Source organism: Cygnus olor (genome assembly GCF_009769625.2).
Source record: "Cygnus olor isolate bCygOlo1 chromosome W unlocalized genomic scaffold, bCygOlo1.pri.v2 SUPER_W5, whole genome shotgun sequence".
Taxonomy (NCBI): domain Eukaryota; kingdom Metazoa; phylum Chordata; class Aves; order Anseriformes; family Anatidae; genus Cygnus; species Cygnus olor.
Window position 1 is genome coordinate 607396 of NW_024429076.1, and position 21947 is coordinate 629342.

The following is a 21947-nucleotide window of genomic DNA, read 5'->3' on the forward strand; positions in this document are numbered from 1 at the left end:
GGCACCCCAAAGAACAAAATAATTTCCCTTTCACTAGACAAATTCAACTAAGATTTTTCTACTTAGAATCACAGAAAGGACCTGTGAAAGTCACTAGGTCCAAATCTTTGCTCCCAGCAGGACTAATTTAGTCCAGTCAAGCTTTGACCAGCTCCTAGAATGGAAATCCCACAACCTCTCTGGGCAACCTGTTCTGCTTCACTCATCTGTAGTCATCATTTTTCAGCCCTGAAGACCAAACTAAATGCCATTTTACTGAGGGTCACTGTATTTATAGACAAGGATGAATCATTAGATAGTTTTAGCATCCCCCTGGTGGTAGTGTTTTGGACAGAGCATTTTTAAGAGATTTTCCCAGACCATTTAGATCTACATTGTTTCTGAAAAGGACTCCACTAGTCACAGGCCCCTTCTTCCTTCCCTCACCCCTCTTCCACTTCTCTGATTGGAAGGACCTTCTTGTGTTTATTTATTGTCCTGGTTTTGGCTGGGATAGGGTTAATTTTCTTCCTAGTAGCTGGTATGGTGCTGTGTCTTGGATTTAGGGTGAGAATAATGCTGATAATACACTGATGTTTTAGTAGCTGCTGAGCAATGCTTACACTAAGTCAAGGACTTTTCAGCTTCTCATACTGCCCTAGCAGCAAAGAGGCTGGGGGTACACGAAGCTGGGAGGAGACAGAACCAGGACAGCTGATCCAAACTGGCCAAAGAGATATTCCATACCATATGACATCATGCTGAACAATAAAATGGGGGGAGTTGGCCAGGGGGTGTGGCTGCTGCGTGGAAACAGGCGGTCATCAGTCAGCAGGTGGTGAGCAATCGCATTGCACATTACTTGTTTTGTGTATTCCTTTATCATAATTATTATCATTTTCCTTCCTTTTCTGTCCTATTAAATTGTCTTTATCTCAACCCACAAGTTTTATTTTATTATTTTTTTCTTCTGACCATCTCCCCCATCCCACTGGGGGGAGTGGAGGGAGTGAAAAAACGGCTGTGTGGTACTTAGCTGCCTGCTGAGTTAAACCACAATATTTATTCAGTGACTTTTGGAAACATTGCTTCTGTTACTTCCAGACCTACTGGTTCCATTACATTACTCACAATAAAAATGTTACCTTTCCTACTGGTAGGGCCATGCAAATATCCAGCTACTGCTAAATAAACCCACTATTCTACATTTCAGAAACCTATTAGATCCAATGGTGGACCACAGCTTTGCACATATGTTCCTAAATAACAGTAATTGCTTTAAGAGTTTGTAACTGGATACTGAAAACAGAATGAGAGACCATCACATTATAGTAACAGAATTATGATCATTGTGAGAAGCAGTCATGACAGGACTCTGTTTTACCACTGTAGAGAACTCAGAAGAATGGAGATTACATATCAGCTACATAGCAGATCTAGGCAAGTTTCTGGGGAATTATTTTTATTCAAAATTAAGAGAAAGGTAATAACTGTAAAAATATTTGTTGGAATATTTTACAAATGACTGATCAAAACTGGCTGAAAAAAAAATTCAGTCTGATTATCCTATCAGGTTAGATGATGAAGGTCCTTAAAAGCAGACAAATAATTTGGTTCCACATGGCAAGGAAGTGAAAGACAGTAGAAAGACACATACATAGTAAAAGCAAGAAGCTGGGAAAATTATCTTTGTGGCAGCATTTTTGTGGATATACATTGAGCAATGTGGCATTTGTAAAGATCACAAAAGGGAAGGAAATATTAGTTTAAGAGAAATTCAATTACACATTATTATTTTATTGATGAATAAGTTGAATAGCACTGGACCTAGTACTGACCCCTGGGGGACACCACTAGTCACAGGCTTCCAACTAGACTCGGCACCATTGAGCACAACCTTCTGAGATCTGCAATCCAGCCAGTTCTCGATCCACCCCACTGTCCACTCATGGATCCCACACTTCTGGAGCTTGCCCAGGAGGATGTTATGGGAAACAGGGTCAAAAGCTTTGCTGAAGTCAAGGTAGACAACATCCACTGCTCTCCCCTCATCCATCCAGCCAGTCATCTCATCGTAGAAGGCTATCAGGTTGGTTAAACATGACTTCCCCTTGATGAATCCATGCTGACTGCTTCTGATCACCTTCTTTTCCCCCACGTGCTTAGAAATGGCCTCAAGGATGAGCTGCTCCATCACCTTTCCAGGGATGGAGGTGAGGCTGACTGGCCTGTAGTTTCCTGGGTCTTCCTTCTTGCCCTTCTTGAAGACTAGAGTAATGTTGGCTTTCTTCCAGTCCTCAGGCACCTCTACTGTTCTCCAAGACCTTTCAAAGATGATAGAGAGAGGTTCAGCAATAACATTGGCCACCTCCCTCAGCACCCTCAGGTGCATCCCATGGGGGCCCATAGATTTGTGGGTGTCTAACTTGCCTAAATAACCTCTAACCCAATTCTCTTTGACCAGGGGAAAGTCTTCCTCTCTCTGGGTTTTCTCTCTTGTTTCCGGGCTCAGTAGTACATGGGGGCTAGCAGTGAAGACTGAAGCAAAGAAGGCATTCAGTAACTCCGCCTTCTCTGTATCTGCCCTCACCAAGGCACCGCCTCATTTAGCAGCACACACACATTTTCCTTAGCCTTCCTTTTGCTGCTGATGTATTTGAAGAAGCCCTTCTTGTCGTCCTTGATGTCTCTTGCTAAATTTAATTCGAACCAGGCCTTGGCCTTCCTCATTGCATTCCTGCATTCTCTGACAATGTTCCTAGACCAAGTGGTCTGTCCCTTCTTCAACATCATGTATGCTTTCTTCTTCTGTTTAAGTTTTCCCAAGAGCTCCTTGCTCATCCATGCAGGTCTCCTGCCCCCCTGCTCGACTTCTTTCTCATAGGGATGCACCGATCCTGAGCTTGGAGGAAGTGGTACTTGAAAATTGGCCAACTCTGCTGGGCCCCCTTTCCCTCTAGGGCCCTGGCCCAGGGGATTCCTACAATTAGGTTCCTGAAGAGGTCAAAGTTAGCTCTCTTGAAATCCAGGGTTGCGGTCCTCCTTTTTGCCCTGCTTCCTCCTCGCAGGATCTTGAACTCCATCATCTCATGATCACTGCAGCTGAGCTGGCTCTCAACCTTCACTTTTCCAACTAGACCATCTCTGTTTGTTAGTACCAGGTCCAGCAGCGCCCCTCTCCTTGTTGGCTCACCTACCACCTGTGTCAAGAAATTATCCTCAGTGTTCTGCAGTAACCTCCTGGAACATTTGTTCTGAGCTGTGTTGTCTTCCCAGCAAATATTGAGGTGGTTAAAGTCCCCCATAAGAACCAGGGCCTGCGAACGTGAGGCAACTTGCAGCTGCCTGTAGAAGGCCTCATCCGCTTCCTCTTCCTGATCCGGTGGCCTGTAGTAAACACCCACCACAATGTCACCCCTGTTGGCCTGCCCTTTAATCCTCACCCATAGGCCCTTGACTCGCACTTTGTCCCCCCTATGCCAAGCTGTATAGATTCCAGTTGCTCACTCACATAAAGAACAACTCCACCACCTCACCTTCCTGGCCTGTCCTTCCTAAAAAACACAAAGCTGTCCATGGCCACATTCCAGTCATGAGAGCTGTCCCACCATATCTCAGTAATTGCGATGAGATCATAGCCCTGCAACTGCATGAACATCTCCAGTTCCCCTTGTTTATTCCCCATGTTGCGTGCATTTACATAGAGGCATTTGAGTTGGGCTGCCAATGTGTCTGCCTTTCTGGATGGGGCAACTATAACTCATCCATGTGGGCCTATGGTAGCTCTCCTGTTAAGTTCCGTTCCCTCTCTAGGTTCTGGGCATTCTTTGCCGTCTCCGCTGTTTAGCTGGCATGAGTAAGATGGCACGTCATCCCGTACCTTATCGTCAGCATCCCTGATGATATCCCCCTCCCCAACCGAATCGAGTCTAAAGCCCAATCAATGAGCCCCGCCAACTCATGACCAAGGACCCTCTTCCCCCCTGGGGAAAGATGAATCCCATCTGATGCCAGCAAGCCTGGTGCTATGTAAGGTTTCCTGTCGACAAAAAAAAAAAAAAAAAACAAAATTTTGGCGATGACACCAGCCATGTGTTAATGGATGCTATCCTTTTGTTCCTGTCACTGTCAGTAGTGGGGAGAACGGAGGAGAAGATGACTTGCGCACCCGAATTCCTGATCATCTGTCCCAATTCCTTGAAGTCCCTTTTGATTGCTATTAGGCTACATGTTGCCACTTCTTCTCCTCCCAAATTAGCATTTTAAAATGCAAATCTTAGATGCAGCTAAATCATGTAATTTATTAATATGCAATATGATCTTGAGAACCCAAATAAAAGCTTGAAAAAAGAGCAAAAATCTTTATTTTAAAAGAACCTTTTCCATCTCTTATTAACAAAAAACAGTAATGTAAACAACTCTCTTAAAAGGGTTACAAATAGCCCATCTGGATAGGAGCTATAAATGAATTAAATCTTAAAAGAAAAGACAATGAGGTCAAATGGCTTTGTTACTCAGTCAGTGAAAACCCAGCAAGTAAACCTCCTATAAGATACAAGCTTTTAAAATGCTATTAATGATAATATTCTAAGATATCTGTGTCAACAGAGGCATTTCAATGATTCTTTTATATGTGATTTCATTTATTAATGAAAATAAATTTCTTAGCAAGTAAAATAATGGAGAAAATGTTATTTTCCTAAGGCATAGAGATGGATAAATGATATATAAGTATATATCTATGTATATATATAGGATACATATAATATATAAATCATAGAATCATTGAGTCATTCAGGTTGGAAAAGACCTCTAAGATCATCTAGTCCAACCATTAACCTAGTAAATCCACCACTAAACCATGCTACTAAGTTATAAATCTGCACATTTCTTGAAGAACTCCAAGGATGGTGATTCAACCACTTCCCTGGACAGCCTATTCCAATGATGCACAACCCTTTCAGCAAAGAAATTTCTCCTAATATCCAACCTGAACCTCCCTTGGGGCAACTTGAGACCATTTCCCCATGTCTTATTACTTGGAGCTTGGGAGAAGAGCACGATCCCCACCTCTCTATAGCCTCCTTTAAGGTAAATGTAGAGCATGATAAGGTGCCCCCCCAAGCCTTCTTTTCTCCAAGCTAAACAACCCCGGCTCCCTCAGTCACTCCTCACAAGACACGTTCTCCAGACCCTTCACCAGCTTTGTTAGCTTTCTTTGGACACACTCCAGCACCTCGATGTCCTTCTTGTAGTGAGGGACCCAAAAGTGAACACAGTACTGGAGGTGCGGCCTCACCAGAGCCGAGTACAGGGGGACAATCACTTCCCTAGTCCTGCTGGCCATACTGCTTCTGGTACAAGCCAGGATGCTGTTGGCCTTCTTGGCCACCTGAGCACACTGCTGGCTCATATTCAGCCGACTATCAACCAATACTCCCAGGTCCTTCTCTGCCAGGCAGCTTTCCAACCACTCATCTCCCAGCCTGTAGCGCTGCTTGGGGTTGTTGTGTCCAAGGTGCAGGACCTGGCACTTGGCCTTGTTGAACTTTATACAGTTGGCCTCAGCCCATCTATCCACATTCCTCTGCAGAGCCCTCCTACCTTTAAGCAAATCAACACTCACCTCTAACTTGGTGTCATCTGCAAACTTAGTGAGGGTGCACTCGATCCCCTTGTCCGACTCAATGATGAAGATATTGAAGGTAACTGGTCCCAGTACTGAGCCCTGGGGGACATCACTACTGACCGGCCTCCAGCTGGATTTAACTCCATGTGGTGGTTTTACACAGTTGGGCAGCTGAACCCCACCACCACTGCTCTCTCACTCTCCTCCTCAAAGTGAAAGGGGGAGAAAATACAATGAAAAGTGCTCAAGGGCTGAGATAAGGACAGAGTGATCACTCAACAGTTATCATCATGGGCAAAACAGAATCAGCATAGGGAGTTAATGTAATTTATTACTTATTACTAACAAATTAAAGCAGTGAGAAACTAAAAACAAACTAAAAACACCTTCCCCCCATCCACCTTCTTCTATGTTCTCCCCCTGAGCAGTGCAGAGAAACAGGGGAATGGGGAAATGTGGGTTGCAGTCAGTCTATAGCACTTTGCTCCTTCACGGTCACTCTCTTCCCCCGCTCCAAAGTGGGGTCCCTCCCATGGGATACAGTCCTTCCTGAACTGATCCTACCTGCTCTTGTTTGGGCTCCTCTCCACGGTCTACAGGTCCAGCCCGGAGTCTGATCTGGTGGGGGTTCTCCATAGGACGCAGCCTCCTTCAGGTCAGATCCACCTGCTTCACCGTGGTCTCCTCCACGGGCTGCAGCATGGAAATCTGCTCTGCTGATGTACACCATGGGCTGCAGGAGGACAACGTGCTTCACCATGGTCCTCTCCACAGGCCGCAGGGGATCTTCTGCTCTGGTGCCTGGAGCACCTTCTCTCCCTCCTCCTGATCTTGGTGTGTTTCTCTCTCCTTACTGTTTCTCTCTCCTTACTCTCCCAGATGCTGTTCCCCATCATTTTTTTTTTTTTTTTTTTTTTTTTCCCCCCTTTCTTAAGTATGCTCTCACAGAGGCACAACCAGCATTGCTCATTGGCTCAGCTCTGGCCAGCAACAGGTCCCTTTGGAACTGGCTGAAACTGGCCCTTATTTAACAAGGGGCAGCTTCTGGACTCTTCTTATAGATGCCACCCCTGCAGCCCCCCACTACTAAAACCTTGCCACATAAACCCAATGTACCTTGATGAGTTTTGTTCTTTAAATGCCTTCCAGTATCCCCCAGGACAATCTTCTCCAGAACTTTTCCAGGGACTGAGGTTAGTCAACAGGTCTGTAGTTACCAGGGTCTTCTCTCATGCCCTTTTGCAGATGGGTATTACATTGCCTAGCTTCCAGTCAGTGGGGACCTCCCCAGACTCCCATGACTTTTGGTAAATTGTTGAGAGAGGTCCAGCTATAATGTCCGCTAATTCCTTCAGCACTCTGGGGTGAATCCTGTCAGGCCCCATGGGCTTATGAATACTGAGCTGATACAACTGTTCCCTTACAATTTTGGTGACCACAGATCGAAAGTCACTGCTCCCCCCGTCATGGTCCTCCGTCTCTGAGGTCTGGGCAGCCCAAGATGTGTTGTTACTATTAAATACTGAGAAAAAGAAAGGCATTAAATGCCTCTATCTTTTCCTCCTCCTTGTTAGGTGACCATCCGCTCCAAGTATCATTCCAATAGTTTCCTTTGACCTCCTCCTGCTGTTAACAAACTTGAAGAAGCCTTTTTTGTTGTCTGATACCACAGTGGCCAGTGTCCACTCAAGTTGGGCTTTGGCTTTTCTCATTTTCTCCTTGAAGACGGGAACTGTAGCTCTGTACTCTCCTTGCTTCCAGAGGTCATATATTTTCTTTTTCTGCCCTAGTTCAAGGAGGGGTTCCCAGTTCAGCCAGGCCAGTCTTCTGCTCTGCTTGCTTGATTTGCGGCACAGTGGGATTGCCTGTTCCTGGGCTTTTAAAAGGTGGTTCTTGAAAAGTGATCTCATGGATCTGTAAACCCTCTAGAGCAGATTCCCAGGGGACATTGCTAACTAGCTTCCTGAGAAGGTTAAAGTTTGCAGTCTTAAAGTTCACAGTGGCAACTCTGCTGAACATTTTTCTCCTTACACGAAAAATTTTGAACTCAACTAATTCATGATCACTATAGCCAAGACAGCCACCTACCGTCACCTCTCCCCACAAGGCCTTCCCTGTTCTTAAACAACAGATAAGGGCCAGGCAACTTTCCTAGTTAACTCACTCAGTACTTGTGACAGGAAGTTATCTTCAACATGATTTAGGAATTTCCCAACCTTATTTGTTGCAGCAGTATGATATTTCCAGTTTATGTGTGGGAAGTAGAAGTCTCCCATAAGGATGAGGGCAACCAATTCCAAAAGCCCGAGATTTCTCCCAATTGCCTATAGAATAGCTCTTCTTCCCCAATTTACTTTGGGTGATGGACGTTCAGACCACTCCTACTGCTTTACTTCAGAAAATAACCTTTTATCAATGAATATTTTATGCCATCCATTGCCTCTGTAGATTTTCAGTGTCCAATGACATCTCAGAAAATACTTGTGCTTTCTGATAGCTTAAAAAATTTCAAAATTTCATTTAGCCTATGTAAATTAAGCAATGTTTAATCTATTAATTTAGCTGAACTGAGGAAATTGTATCCTAAGTATCTTTTTTGTTTTCCTCTGGGAATACAGAAAAAGAAAGATCCTTCTATACAAAAAAGCCCACACTTCCAGAGACCACCATAGACCTTCAGAAGTTGTATGAAATCATATAACTCTTTGCCTTTTAGCATGTTAATGTAGAAAAGACATTTGTCCAAACACCAATAAATACATTTTTTTTGTTTTGCTATTCATATTAGTAGTAACTACTTAATGAGCTCTGCAAAAGTCATGAAAACTTCTGTCCTATAAACCCAGATTTAAAACTATATTCTGCTGTCTCTAGTCCAACCATCATTACAAGTGCTTAATAGTTCTCCTGGAAAGCTGGAACTCACTTCTGTATGTACTGCCCTGAGACCATGAGGTTTTATATGTTTAGGAGAACTACCTGTGATCCATATTTGAATGTAGCTTATCCTGGAATATAGAATATATGTAGGAGTATATAAAGGAAAAATATAGGAATATATATATATATATATATATATATATAGGAAAAAAATCCTTTATTTAAGAAAAAAAGCTGATTTAAATACATTGAAAAGATCTAAATTCTGCTTTTTTTTAAAAAAATTATTTCTCCAGATCCACTAGTACAACTCAGGGAAAAATTTACCTATAAGACATAACACATAAATGTATCAGAGAGCTGATCCCTTCATTTTTCTTCTCACCACTAGTTCTGTCAGACTTTTCGGGAAAAGTGAAAATGTCAAACACATCTGATTATGTAACTTAGGTTTCCCTTCATCATATCATATCAAACTGAGGGAATATTTACTTAATTTACAGTACTAATAATGCAATGAATATATTATGTTCTCTGGATCATTTTTTTTTTTCGTCATTTCCACAAATGAGTCTAGACAGACTTACTGTTTTATTAGGGGCAGACTTTGGAACACCTGAGTATCCATGAATGTATCTAAACGCATTTTATATATGCTTAAGAAGAGAGAGGTGTTTCAAATATGTATACAGAATCACAGAATCACAGAATCATCTAGGTTGGAAGAGACCTCCAAGATCACCTAGTCCAAACTCTGACCTAACACTAACAAGTCCTCCACTAAACCATATCACTAAGCTCTAAATCTAAACGTCTTTTGAAGACCTCCAGGGATGGTGACTCAACCACTTCCCTGGGCAGCCCATTCCAATGCCTAACAACCCTTTTGGTAAAGAAGTTCTTCCTAATATCCAACCTAAACCTCCCCTGGCGCAACTTTAGCCCATTCCCCCTCGTCCTGTCACCGGGCACGTGGGAGAATAGACCAATCCCCACCTCGCCACAGCCTCCTTTAAGGTACTTACACAGAGCGATGAGGTTGCCCCTGAGCCTCCTCTTCTCCAGGCTGAACAATCCCAGCTCCCTCAGCCGCTCCTCGTAAGACTTGTTCTCCAGACCCCTCACCAGCTTCATTGCCCTTCTCTGGACTCGCTCAAGTACCTCCATGTCCTTCTTGTAGTGAGGGACCCAAAAGTGAACACAGTATTCAGGGTGCGGCCTCACCAGAGCCGAGTACAGGGGGACAATCACTTCCCTAGTCCTGCTGGCCACACTGTTTCTGATACAAGCCAGGATGCTGTTGGCCTTCTTGGCCACCTGAGCACACTGCTGGCTCATATTCAGCCGACTATCAACCAATACTCCCAGGTCCTTCTCGGCCAGGCAGCTTTCCAGCCACTCATCTCCCAGCCTGTAGCGCTGCTTGGGGTTGTTGTGTCCAAGGTGCAGGACCTGGCACTTGGCCTTGTTGAACTTCATACAGTTGGCCTCAGCCCATCGGTCCAGCCTATCCAGATCCTCCTGCAGACCCTTCCTACCCTCAAGTAGATCAACGCATGCACCTACCTTGGTGTCGTCTGCAAACTTACTGAGGGTGCACTCAATCCCCTCATCCAGATCATCGATAAAGATATTGAAGAGGACTGGCCCCAGTACTGAGCCCTGGGGGACTCCACTACTGACCGGCCTCCAACTGGATTTAACTCCATTCACCACGACTCTTTGGGCCCGGCTACCCAGCCAGTTTTTAACCCAACGAAGCGTATGCCAGTCCAAGCCATGAGCAGCCAGTTTCTTCAGGAGAATGCTGTGGGAAACGGTGTCAAAAGCCTTACTGAAATCAAGGTAGACCACATCCACAGCCTTTCCCTCATCCACTAAGCGCATCACTTTGTCATAGAAGATGAGGTCTGTCAAGCAGGACCTGCCTTTCATAAACCCATGCTGACTGGGCCTTATCACCTGGTTGCCCTGCAAGTGCCACATGATGACACTCAAGATAATCTGCTCCATTAGCTTCCCTGGCTCTGAAGTCAAACTAACAGGCCTATAGTTCCCCGGGTCTACCCTCCGACCCTTCTTGTAGATGGGCGTCACATTTGCTAGCCGCCAGTCGACTGGGACCTCCCCTGATAGCCAGGACTGCCGATAAATGATGGAAAGCGGCTTGGCCAGCTCTTCCGCCTGTTCTCTCATTATCCTCGGGTGGATCCCATCCGGCCCCATCGACTTGCGTACATCTAAGTGCTGTAGCAGGTCGCCAACCATTTCCTCGTGAATTTTGAGGGCCACATTCTGTTCCCCATCCCCTTCCACCAGCTCAGGGTAATGGGTATCCAGAGAACAACTGGTCTTGCCGCTAAAGACTGAGGCAAAGAAGGCATTAAGTGCCTCGGCCTTTTCCTCATCTCTTGTCACTAAGTCTCCCCCTGCATCCGGTAAAGGGTGGAGATTCTCCTTAGTCCTCCTTTTCGTGTTAATGTATTTATAAAAACTTTTTCTGTTATCTTTAACAGCAGTAGCCAGATTGAGCTCCAGATGAGCTTTGGCCTTTCTAATTTTGTCCCTGCACAGCCTCACAATATCCTTATAGTCCTCCTGAGTGGCCCGCCCTCTTTTCCAAAGATTATAAACCCTCTGTTTTTTTTCCTAAGCTCTAGCCACAACTTTCTGTCCAGCCAGGCCGGTCTTCTTCTGCGCTGGCTTGTCTTTGGGCACGTGGGGACAGACCGCTCCTGGGCCTTTAAGATTTCCTTCTTGAAGAGTGCCCAGCCTTCCTGGACTCCTCTGCCCTTCAGAACCTCCTCCCAAGGGACTCTGCCAGCCAGTGTCCTGAATAGCTCAAAGTCTGCCTTCCGGAAGTCCAAGACAGCAGTTTTACTGATCCCCCTCCTGACTTCGCCAAGAATAGAGAACTCTACCATTTCGTGGTCACTCTGCCCAAGACAGCTCCCGACCACCACATCTCCCACCAGTCCTTCTCTGTTTGTGAACAGAAGGTCAAGCAGGGCACCTCCCCTGGTAGGGTCACTAACCAGCTGCATCAGGAAGCTATCTGCTATCTTCCACGCTCTCCAGAAACTTCCTAGACTGCTTCCTCTGAGCTCTATTGTATTTCCAAGTATACCATCTGAACTTTTTGAAAGAGATGTTTAAATTTTTCACATTGTGTATTTATGCACCAAAATCAGATGCTTAATTATTTACAAACTGTACATATACTTAAGAGAGGAGTGATTACACGGTTTCTGAGCATTGCTTGTTAGAAGAGTCATAGTTAAAATACAGCTTGTGCAGCCATGCATGCTTTTCTTCAGGTTCGAAACCTCCAATTTTTTAATTACAGATCTTTGTCACTAGACTGCAATTTCATGGATTTGCTTCATTTTTACTTCATTTAAGCAACATCCTACACAGGGCTCTCAATGACAGGCAGTCTGAACACTTGTCGCATTTCTATGCGTGACATCCCAGGTTCGAGACCACCTGATGAAACTAAGTAAGTACAAGTCTATGGGGCCTGATGACCTGTATCCCAGGGTCCTGAGGGAATTGGCTGATGTAGTTGCAAAGACTCTCTCCATCATATTAGAAAAGTCTTGGCAGTCAGGAGAAGTCCCTGGTGACTGGAAAAAGGGAAACATCACTCCCATTTTTAAAAAGGGTAGAAAGGAAGACCTGGGGAATTACATACCTGTGAGCCTAAACCTCTGTGCCTGGCAAGATCATGGAACAGATCCTCCTGGAAGCAATGTTGAGGCACTTCAAAAACCAGGAGGTGATCTGAGAAAGCCAGCATGGCTTCACCAAGGGCAAATTGTGCCCAATCAATCTGGCGGCCTTCTATAATGGAGTCACTGCATCAGTTGATAAGGGACGACCGACCGATGTCATCTACCTGGACTTCTGTAAGGCCTTTGACATGGTCCCACCTGACATCCTGGTCTCCAAATTGGAGATGGATTTGAAGGGTGGACCATTGAGTGGATAAGGAATTGGCTTGAAGGCCGCACCCAGAGAGTGGTGATCAATGGCTCTATGTCCAAGTGGAAGCTGGTGACGAGTGGTGTACCTCAGAGATCATTCTTGGGACCAGTACTGTTTAATATGTTTATCCATGACGTAGACAGTGGGATCGAGTGCACCCTCAGCAAATTTGCAGATGACACCAAGCTGAGTGGTGCAGTTGATACGATAGAAGGAAGGGATGCCATTCAAAGGGACCTGGACAAGCTTGAGAAGTGGACCCATGTGAACCTAATGAGGTTCAACAAGTCAAAGTGCAAGGTGCTGCACCTGGGTCGGGGCAATCCCAGACATGAGTACAGACTGGGAGAAGAACTCATTGACAGCAGAAGGCTAGCTGCATCCTGAGCTACATCAAAAGAGGAGCGGCCAGCAGGTTGAGGGAGGTGATTGTCCCCCTCTACTCTGCCCTTGTGAGGCCCTGCTTGGAGTACTGCATCCAGGTCTGGAGCCTCCAGCACAAGAAAGATGTGGATCTCTTAGAGCAGGTCCAGAGGAGGGCCATGAAGATGATCAAGGGGCTGGAGAACCTCTCCTATGAAGAAAGGCTGAGAGAGCTGTGGCTATTCAGCCGACAGAAGAGAAGGCTCCGGGGTGACCTCCTTGCAGCTTTTCAGTACTGAAAGGGGACTTATAAAAAATCACGGAATCACAAAATCACAGAATTGTAGGGGTTGGAAGGGACCTCAAGAGACCATCGGGTCCAACCCCCCTGCCAAAGCAGGTTCCCTAGAGCAGGTTGCCCAGGTAGGCGTCCAGACGGGCCTTGAATATCTCCAGAGAAGGAGACTCCACAACCTCCCTGGGCAGCCTGTTCCAGTGCTCCATCATCCTCACCATGAAGTTCTTTCTCATGTTGGTTCAGAACTTCCTGTGCTCCATTTTTTGACTGTTGCCCCTTGTCCTACCCCCACAAACCACTGAAAAGAGGGTGGCCAAATCCCGCTGTCTCCCACACTTCAGATATTTGTAAACATTGATAAGATCCCCTCTCAGTCTTCTCTTCTCAAGGCTGAACAGACCCAGGTCTCTCAGTCTTTGCTCATAGGGGAGATGCTCCAGGCCCCGTATCATCTTTGTGGCCCTCCGCTGGACTCTTTCCAGGAGATCCCTGTCTTTTTTGTACCGGGGAGCCCAGAACTGGACACAGTACTCCAGGTGAGGCCTGACCAGGGCAGAGTAGAGGGGGAGGATCACCTCCCTTGACCTGCTGGCCACGCTCCTGTTAATGCATGCCAGGATCCCATTGGCCTTCTTGGCCACTAGGGCACACTGCTCATGGTCAATCTGTCGTCCACCAGGACCCCAAGACCTTCTCCGCATGTCGATGAAGATGTTGAACAAGAGCGGACCCAGCACCGACCCCTGGGGAACACCGCTAGTCATAGGGCTGCAGCCGGACTCTGCGCCGCCGATCACCACCCTCTGAGCTCGGCCAGTCAGCCAGGTCTCAACCCACCTTACCGTCCACTCGTCTATCCCACACTTTCTCAGCTTTGCTAGCAGGATGTCGTGGGAGACAGTATCAAAAGCCTTGCTAAAGTCAAGGTAGATGACATCCACTGCTCTCCCTCCATCAACCCAGCTGGTGATGCCATCATAGAAGGCAACGAGGTTGGTCGAGCACGATTTCCCCTTGGTGAATCCATGCTGACTACTCCTCATAAGCTTCTTCTCTTCCAATTGCTTGGAGATGGCATCCAGAACAAGCTGTACCAACACCTTTCCAGGGACAGAGGTGAGACTCACTGGCCTGTGTGGGAGTGTGGCCATGGGGGTCGACAAGCCCCATGGTTGGTGATAACATTGGACTCTTAAGGATGAGGCCAACAGGAATGAAAAGAGTTTAGAGGGAACTAAGAAGGGTGATTCAGGAATCACCTTGCCTTGCCTTCTCGGGTTGATTGTTCTCCAACCATTAAGGCATGGAAGTTGCTGGGTGTTTGCTGGTTGCCGGGCAAAGTTGTTGACCAATGAATAGTGAGTGGAAAAGAACTGCTGTGGGGCGAATGGTATAAGAAGGGAGCCGGTCCTCAATATGGAGATGATGCAACAGGAGAATGAAGTTATGCCCTCAATATGAGAGATGAAATTAGGCCCTCAGTAAGAGAGAGATGAAGTTCTGTCATCAATAAAGTAGTAGCAGTTACTGATCCTAAAAGAACCCTGGTGTCCGTGTGGTCCTTACGCCACAGGCCTGTAGTTTCCCAGATCCTCCTTCTTGCCCTTCTTGAAGACCGGAGTGACATTGGATATCTTCCAGTCTTCAGGCACCTCTCCTGTTCTCCAGGACCTTTCAAAGATGATAGAGAGCGGTTCGGCGATCACCTCCGCTAACTCCCTCAGCACACGTGGATGCATCCCATTGGAGCCCATGGATTTGTGTTCACTGATCCCACTCAGATGCTCCCGAACCACTCCCTCATCAACCGGGGGGAGCTCTCCATTTCCCAGACTCTTTTTCCTCCCTCCAGGGTCCAGGAGTCCCGGGGGGGAGTCTTTGAAGCAAAGACCAAAGCAAAGAAGGCATTCAGTATCTCCACCTTCTCAGCGTCCCCCGTTACCAGGACACCCTCCTCATTCAGCAGGGGACCCCCCACAACAGTGTCACCCTTAGCAGCCTGCCCCTTAATTCTCACCCACAAGCTCTCCACTCATTTTTCACCCTCTTCAAAAAGATGGAGAGCAACTTTTTGCTCAGGCAGACAGTGACAGGACAAGGGGAAATGGCTTTAATCTAAAAGAGGGGAGATTTAGAATAGAGGTTAGGAGGAAATTCTTCACTCAGAAGGTGGTGAGGCATTGGAACAGGTTGCCCAGAGAGGTTGTGGATGCCCCATCCCTGGAGGTGTTCAAGACCAGGTTGGACGAGGCCCTGGGCAACCTGCTCTAGTGGTTGTATCCCTGTCCATGGCAGGGGGGTTGAAACTAGATGATCTTTAAGGTCCCTTCCATCCCAAGCCGTTCTATGATTCTATGATACCCTTAGAGAGTAGTTATAGTACATTCCTCTGAACTTTGAATACTTAATTCCTCCAAGTGTATGAAGTCAGAAATTGTGTTTAACTCAACCTTACACATATCCAGTGAGTAAAAAGCCCTTGAGATATACTAGCGATACCTCTCAAATTACTGTAGACTCATCTGATTTATAATCCAAATTCATTTCTCTTGAGTAAGCTAAACAAGGGAAGAAACCCATTTACAGCAGCTAGTCTATTATGCACTACATTTTGGAAATACAAACCTCAGTCTTAGGAGTTCTAAAATAGTTTCAGACTGATAACCGTTCATAAAACAAACACAGATGTGCTGAATGGCAAATAGTAGTTGTTATAGGTGTAAATTTATAAAATAAAATGAGATTAATGAAACTATGTGTTAACTGGAAATAATTGCACAGGTAATTTAAAAGTATAGTTTTCTTTGTTAAAGCAAGTTACAAGGAATAAGACTTCAGGCGATATCATGAAGTGGACTAATTAGAAGAAGAAAGTAGGCCATCTTACAAAAATCATACTGTTTAATCAGGCCATTGAAAGCAATGCAAGAGGAGTAGCAGAACAGTGCAAGTTTTTGAGTCACATTTCTTAAAAAGAAGACAGGCATAATGATCAAAGAAGGATTAGATTCTACCATAGTATCACGCTGATGCTATGCATAAGAAGAAAGTCGGGCATTTATTCGCACTCTCACTTTCGTGCTGAAATTTTAATACCATTTCACAATTTAAAAGTTATTTGAATTTTACAGAGTGAAAAATATTCATTGACTGATTAAAAAAGCACTCAAGTTCAGTTATTGTCTTTCCTAATGAACCTGTCACACCACAGTGAGGAATAAAAGCAATGTTTCTTGTAAATAGTTTAATTTCAGGTGAGAAATAACACAGATGTTATATTTGTCACACCCACGTTCAGAGAAAAATACACTTTTCTTTATGTGGAATAAATGCATTCATGATTTATGGGACTGGAGAAGGGAAAAGGATGGGAATAAAGCAGTGTTCTGGTATACCAAAAAAAACCCAAAACTATATAGACAGGCTACAGCTTACTGAAAGCCAAAACTAAGTTGCCCAGATTGGTGCTTAGCTCCAAGAAAAACTCGATCCACCCCAGAGGTAAGGCTGCTAGTACGTGCCCCAAGGTTTTGTATAAAATCATAGAATCATTAAGGTTGGAAAAGACCTCCAAGATCATCTGGTCCAACCATCCCCCTACCACCAATATCACCCACTAAACCATGTCCCTAAGAACTACGTCCAACCTTTCCTTAAACACCCCCAAGGATGGTGACTCCACCACCTCCCTGGGCAACCCCTTCCAATGCCTAACTACTCTTTCTGAGAAGAAATGTCTCCTAATTTCCAACCTAAACCTCCCCTGGCACAACTTGAGGTCATTCCCTCCTGTCCTACCACTAGTTAACTGTGAGAAGAGGCCTTTCAGGTAGCTGTAGAGAGCAACAAGGTCTCCCCTGAGCCTCCTCTTCTCCAAACTAAACAACCCCAGTTCCCTCAGCTGCTCCTCATAGGACTTGTGTTCCAGACCCTTCACCAGCTTTGTAGCCCTTCTCTGGACATGTTCCAGGGCCTCAGTGTCTTTTATTTAGTGACGGGCCCAAAACTGAACACAGTACTCAAGGTGCGGCCTCACCAGAGCAGAGTACAGTGTGTAGTGAGCATACGTGGCAAGGTTTTGGTAGTGGGGGGGCTGTAGGGGTGGCTTCTGTGAGAAGAATCCAGAAGCTGCCACATGTTAGATAAGGGCCAGTTTCAGCAGACTCCAAAGGGCCCTGCCGCTGGCCAGATCTGAGCCAATAAGTGATGTTGTTTGCACCTCTGTGAGACCATATTTGAGAAAGGGAAAAAACTGCTGCAGAACAGCAGCTGGGAGAGTGAGGAGTGATGAACAGTCTTGCAGACACCAAGGTCAATGAAGAAGGAGGGGGAGGAGGTGCTCCAGGAGCCAGAGCTGATGTTCCCCTGTGGCCTGTGGAGAGGACCATGGTGAAGCAGGTTGTCCTCCTGCAGCCCATGGAGTACCACAGTAGAGCAGGGTTCCATGCTGCAGCCTGTGGAGGAGACCACGGTGGAGCAGGTGGATCTGACCTGAAGGAGGCTGCGGCCTATGGAGATCCCCTACCAGAGCAGACTTCGGGTCAGACCTGTAGCCCATGGAGAGGAGCCCACGCAGGAGCAGGTGATCTGGCAGGAGACGCTGCCTGTGGGGGACCCAGGTTGGAGCAGTTCGCTCCTGGATAGACCCCGTGTTATGAACCCATATTTGGAGCAGTTCTTGAAGAGCTGCTGCCTGTGGGAAGCCCACGTAGGAGCAGTTTGAGAAGGACTGCAACCCATGGTAGGGACCCTATGTTGGCAAAAGGGAAGAAGGTGACTGTGAAGGAGCGGTAGAGGAGAAGCTATAGAATGGCAGCAACCCCCATTCCCCCATTCTCCTGTGCTGCTCGGGGGGAGGAGGTGGAAGAGGGTGGATGGGGGAAAGGTGCTTTTAGTTTGTTTTCTTTGTTTCTCACTCCTATAGCTTCTTAGTAAGAGGCAAAAAAAAAATTAATCTTCCTATGGTGAGTCTGTTTTGCCCGTGACAATAATTATTGAGTGATCTCCCTGTGATCTCTGCACAGCTTTCCAGCCACTCTCCCCCAAGCCTGTAGCGCTGCATGGTGTTATTGTGACCAAAGTGCAGGACCTGGCACTTAGCCTTGTTGAACCTCATCCCATTGGCCTCTGCCCATCAACCCATCCTGTCCAGGTCCCTCTGTAGGGCCTTCCTACCCTCCCGCAGATCGACACTTCCCCCCAACTCGGTGTCACCTGCCAACTTACTGAGGGTGCACTCAATTTCCTCATCCAAATCATCAATAAAGATATTAAAGAGGATGGGCCCCAACACCCACCTCTGGGGAACACCATTCGTGATCGGTCGCCAGCTGGATTTCACTCCATTCACCACCACTTTCTGGGCCTGGCCATCCAACCAGTTTTTAACCCAGCAAAGAGTGTACCTGTCCAAGCCATGGGCTTCCAACTTCTCCTGGAGAATATGGTGGGAGACCGTGTCAAAGGCTTTGCTGTATGTATGACTTACTGTTGTGGTTTAGCCCGGCTGGCAGTCAAACACCACACAGCCGTTTGCTCACCCTCCCCCCTCCCTCTCCGGGATGGGGGAGAGAAACGGGAAAGTGAAGCCTGTGAGTTGAGATAAAGACAGTTTATTAAGACAGGAAAATAATAATAACAATAATAATAACAATAATAATGATAAAAGTATTACTAATAATAACGTGTATGAAACAAATGGTGCACAATGCAACTGCTCACCACCTGCTGACCGATGCACAGCCTATCCCCGAGCAGCCGGCCCCCACCCTCCACCCCAGCTAGCCACCCCTATATATTGTTCAGCATGATGTCAGATGGTATGGAATACCCCTTTGGCCAGTTTGGGTCAGCTGTCCTGGGTCTGTCCCCTCCCAGATCCTGCTGCACCCCTAGCCTGCTCGCTGGCAGGACAGAGCGAGAAGCTGAAAAGTCCTTGGCTTAGTGTAAGCACTGCTCTGCAACAATTAAAACATCAGCATGTTATCAGCGCTCTTCTCATCCTAATCCAAAACATAGCACCCTACCAGCTACTAGGAGGAAAATTAACTGTCCTAACTGAAACCAGGACACTTAGAAAAAAAATGGTTTGAATTAAAGTTATGAACATTTCAAACTGAAAGACAAAAAGGTTCAAAAGTTTTTCACTGTTGTTATTAAGAAACTTAAATAGTTTATCAGTGAGGTAGAAGAACCATCTTCGAGAGAAAGAATAGTTTTAGAGCTTTTACCTCCACAAAACATTTTGAAAGTGAAAACTTAAGAAATCAGGACAGCTTTATGAGTAAGATCTTTTTTATAAGAGTTGAAAAAAAAATCATTGAAAAGTATCACTTCAGTCATTTTAAAGTGGTAGTAGAGCCCAAGACAGAAAGGAAATGTTCAGTCCATATATTCCATTCAGTTTGTAACATGTGAACAGTTGTAGCTGATGAGAACACAGGGCAAGATTGTATACTCGGAAAGCCCAGGAAGATATTGTTCCAGCTTCTAAAGAATGTCTAAGTTATTGTGTTGGGTTTATGTGGGAAGGTTTTGGTAGCAGGAGCAGGGGGCGGGGGGGGGATGGTGTGGAAGAGTCTGCAAAGATGTCATCTGTGAGACCAGGAGCTGCCACTATGTCTGACACAGCCAGTTCCAGCCTTCCAAAAGGGACCCACCACTGGCCAAAGCTGACAATGAGTGATGCTGGTTGTGCTTTTGTGTTGACATATTTAAGAAAGGGGAAAAAAAATGCTGTGCAGCAGCTGTGAGAGAGAAGAGTGAGGAAAGATGTGAGAGAAAACTCTCAAGACACCAAGGTCAGTGAAGAAGCAAGGGGAGGAGGTGCTCAAGACGCTGAAGCAGAGATTCCCCTGCAACCCATGGAGAAGACCATGGTTAAGCAGGTTGTCCCCCTGAAGACCATGGAGGACCACACTGGAGCAGATGTCCAAAGTGCAGTCTGTGGAGGACCCCATGCCAGAGCAGGTGGATATGCCCTGAAGGAAACTGAAGCCTCTGGGAAGTCCAATTAAAGAGTAGGCTCATGGCAGGAACGGTAGCTCTGTAGGGGACCCACGCTGGAGTAGTCCATTCCTGAAGAATTGTACTCCATGGTATGGACCCATGCTGGAGCAGTTCTTGAAGAACTGCATCCCACAGGAAGGATTCATGTTGGAGCAGTTCCTGAAGGACTGTGTCCAGTGGGAGGGACCCCACACTGGAGCAGGGGAAGAGTGTGGAGAGGAAGGAGCTGCAGAGATGTACTGTTATGAACTGCCGCAACCCCCATCCTCTACCCCCCATGCAAATCGAGGGGGAGGAGGTAGAAGAATCAGGGGTGAATTTTAGCCTGGGAAGAAGGGTGTTGGGTGGTGGGTAGGTGTTTTTAGTTAGTTTGTTTTTTTTTTAGTTCTCACTATCCTATTCTACTATTAATTGGCAATAAATTAAATGAATCTTCACCAAGTCGAGTCTGTTTTGCCCATGACAATAATTCCTGAGTGATCTCCCTGTCCTTATCTCAACCCACAAGCTTTTTCATCTTATTTTCTCCCCTGTCTTGCTGAGGAGGGGGAGTGAGAGAGCAGCTTGATGAGCACCTGGCTACCAGCCAAGGTTAACCCACCACAGTAAGAAATAATTTAACACACTAACATATATGCAAAATTGTGAAAGTGAGGTTTCTGTTATCTCCTCCTCAAAAGACTATTTCAATGATTTACATTTACCATAAACCAAAATGTTCAAAGACTAGGAGCCTATTTATAGCACACATTACAGTCTTAAATTAATCTCTAGAAGAGTATAAATGCTTTCCCTACCCCACAAAGCAGGATGTATTTTATGCTGCAGGCTATTTGCACTGCTATTTTTCTTGTGACATTCATATTCCACCCTATGTTCTATACTTGGGCTCTAGTTAAAAGCACAATACTGTTAGTGTCATTCTGTTAGATTATTATGCTGAGACAAATAATTAACAACACATCAAAGATGTATGTCTTAGGAAAAGAAATAAAAAATTTCTGATACCTGCGACATTAGAGGAATACAAAATAAAAAGAAGTTTGCTGAATAACTGGAATAGTCTTCATGAAGGAAAAAAAATCCAAGTATTAAATCCAAGTATTAAATCCAAGTATTAAATCCAAGTATTAAAGTATTAATTAGTATTAATTATATCCAAGCTTCCTACTCTGTAAACTGTATACAAAACATTGGGCACTACTACATTTTGCCTGCTTAATTCAAACATCACCAACTTCTTACTTCTGTTATTCTTTGAAATAACAATACAATTAGAAAATATAAGTGAATATAAATCTTATACTTTAAGTCAATATAATGAAGTTTAGTACTTTAGGGTCATAAAACCCTAGGATTTTGAACCCATAGGGTCAAATAACTTATGAATTGTATTCATTCCCACTGCAGATTTTTATGGCTCTGCTACACAACATTAACTGTACAATTAGCTACAATAAGAACATCTCTCTACAGTCAATTCCAATCCACTTTAACACAAAATAGATAGGTTGCACTGACTCTCCATTGAGGAGATCGGTTTGTATCATATTATTTGAGGCCTAGCCTCTTGGTCCCTGTAGAACTTCTCATTCGATTACATGCAGTTGCATACAACTGCTGGTAGACATTTGGAAAACAGATGGGCCTTGACAAGCCAGTCTGCTTTGAAAATGTCTTAGAAGAACTAACAAATTTGAATTTTGATGTTTAGCACAAACTGTTCAATCAGTATACTTTACTAGTCCAACAATTTTAATCTCCAAATAATTATGTAAAAACACACACATTTCTACTGAAGCT

General features: G+C 45.3%; 1 protein-coding gene across 3 annotated transcripts in view; it reads right to left on the minus strand.

The window, feature by feature from the left end:
- Positions 1–21947, minus strand: part of LOC121062972 (guanine nucleotide-binding protein G(q) subunit alpha-like) — a 126909-nt gene that overhangs the window by 15630 nt on the left and 89332 nt on the right. The window lies entirely within an intron of this gene.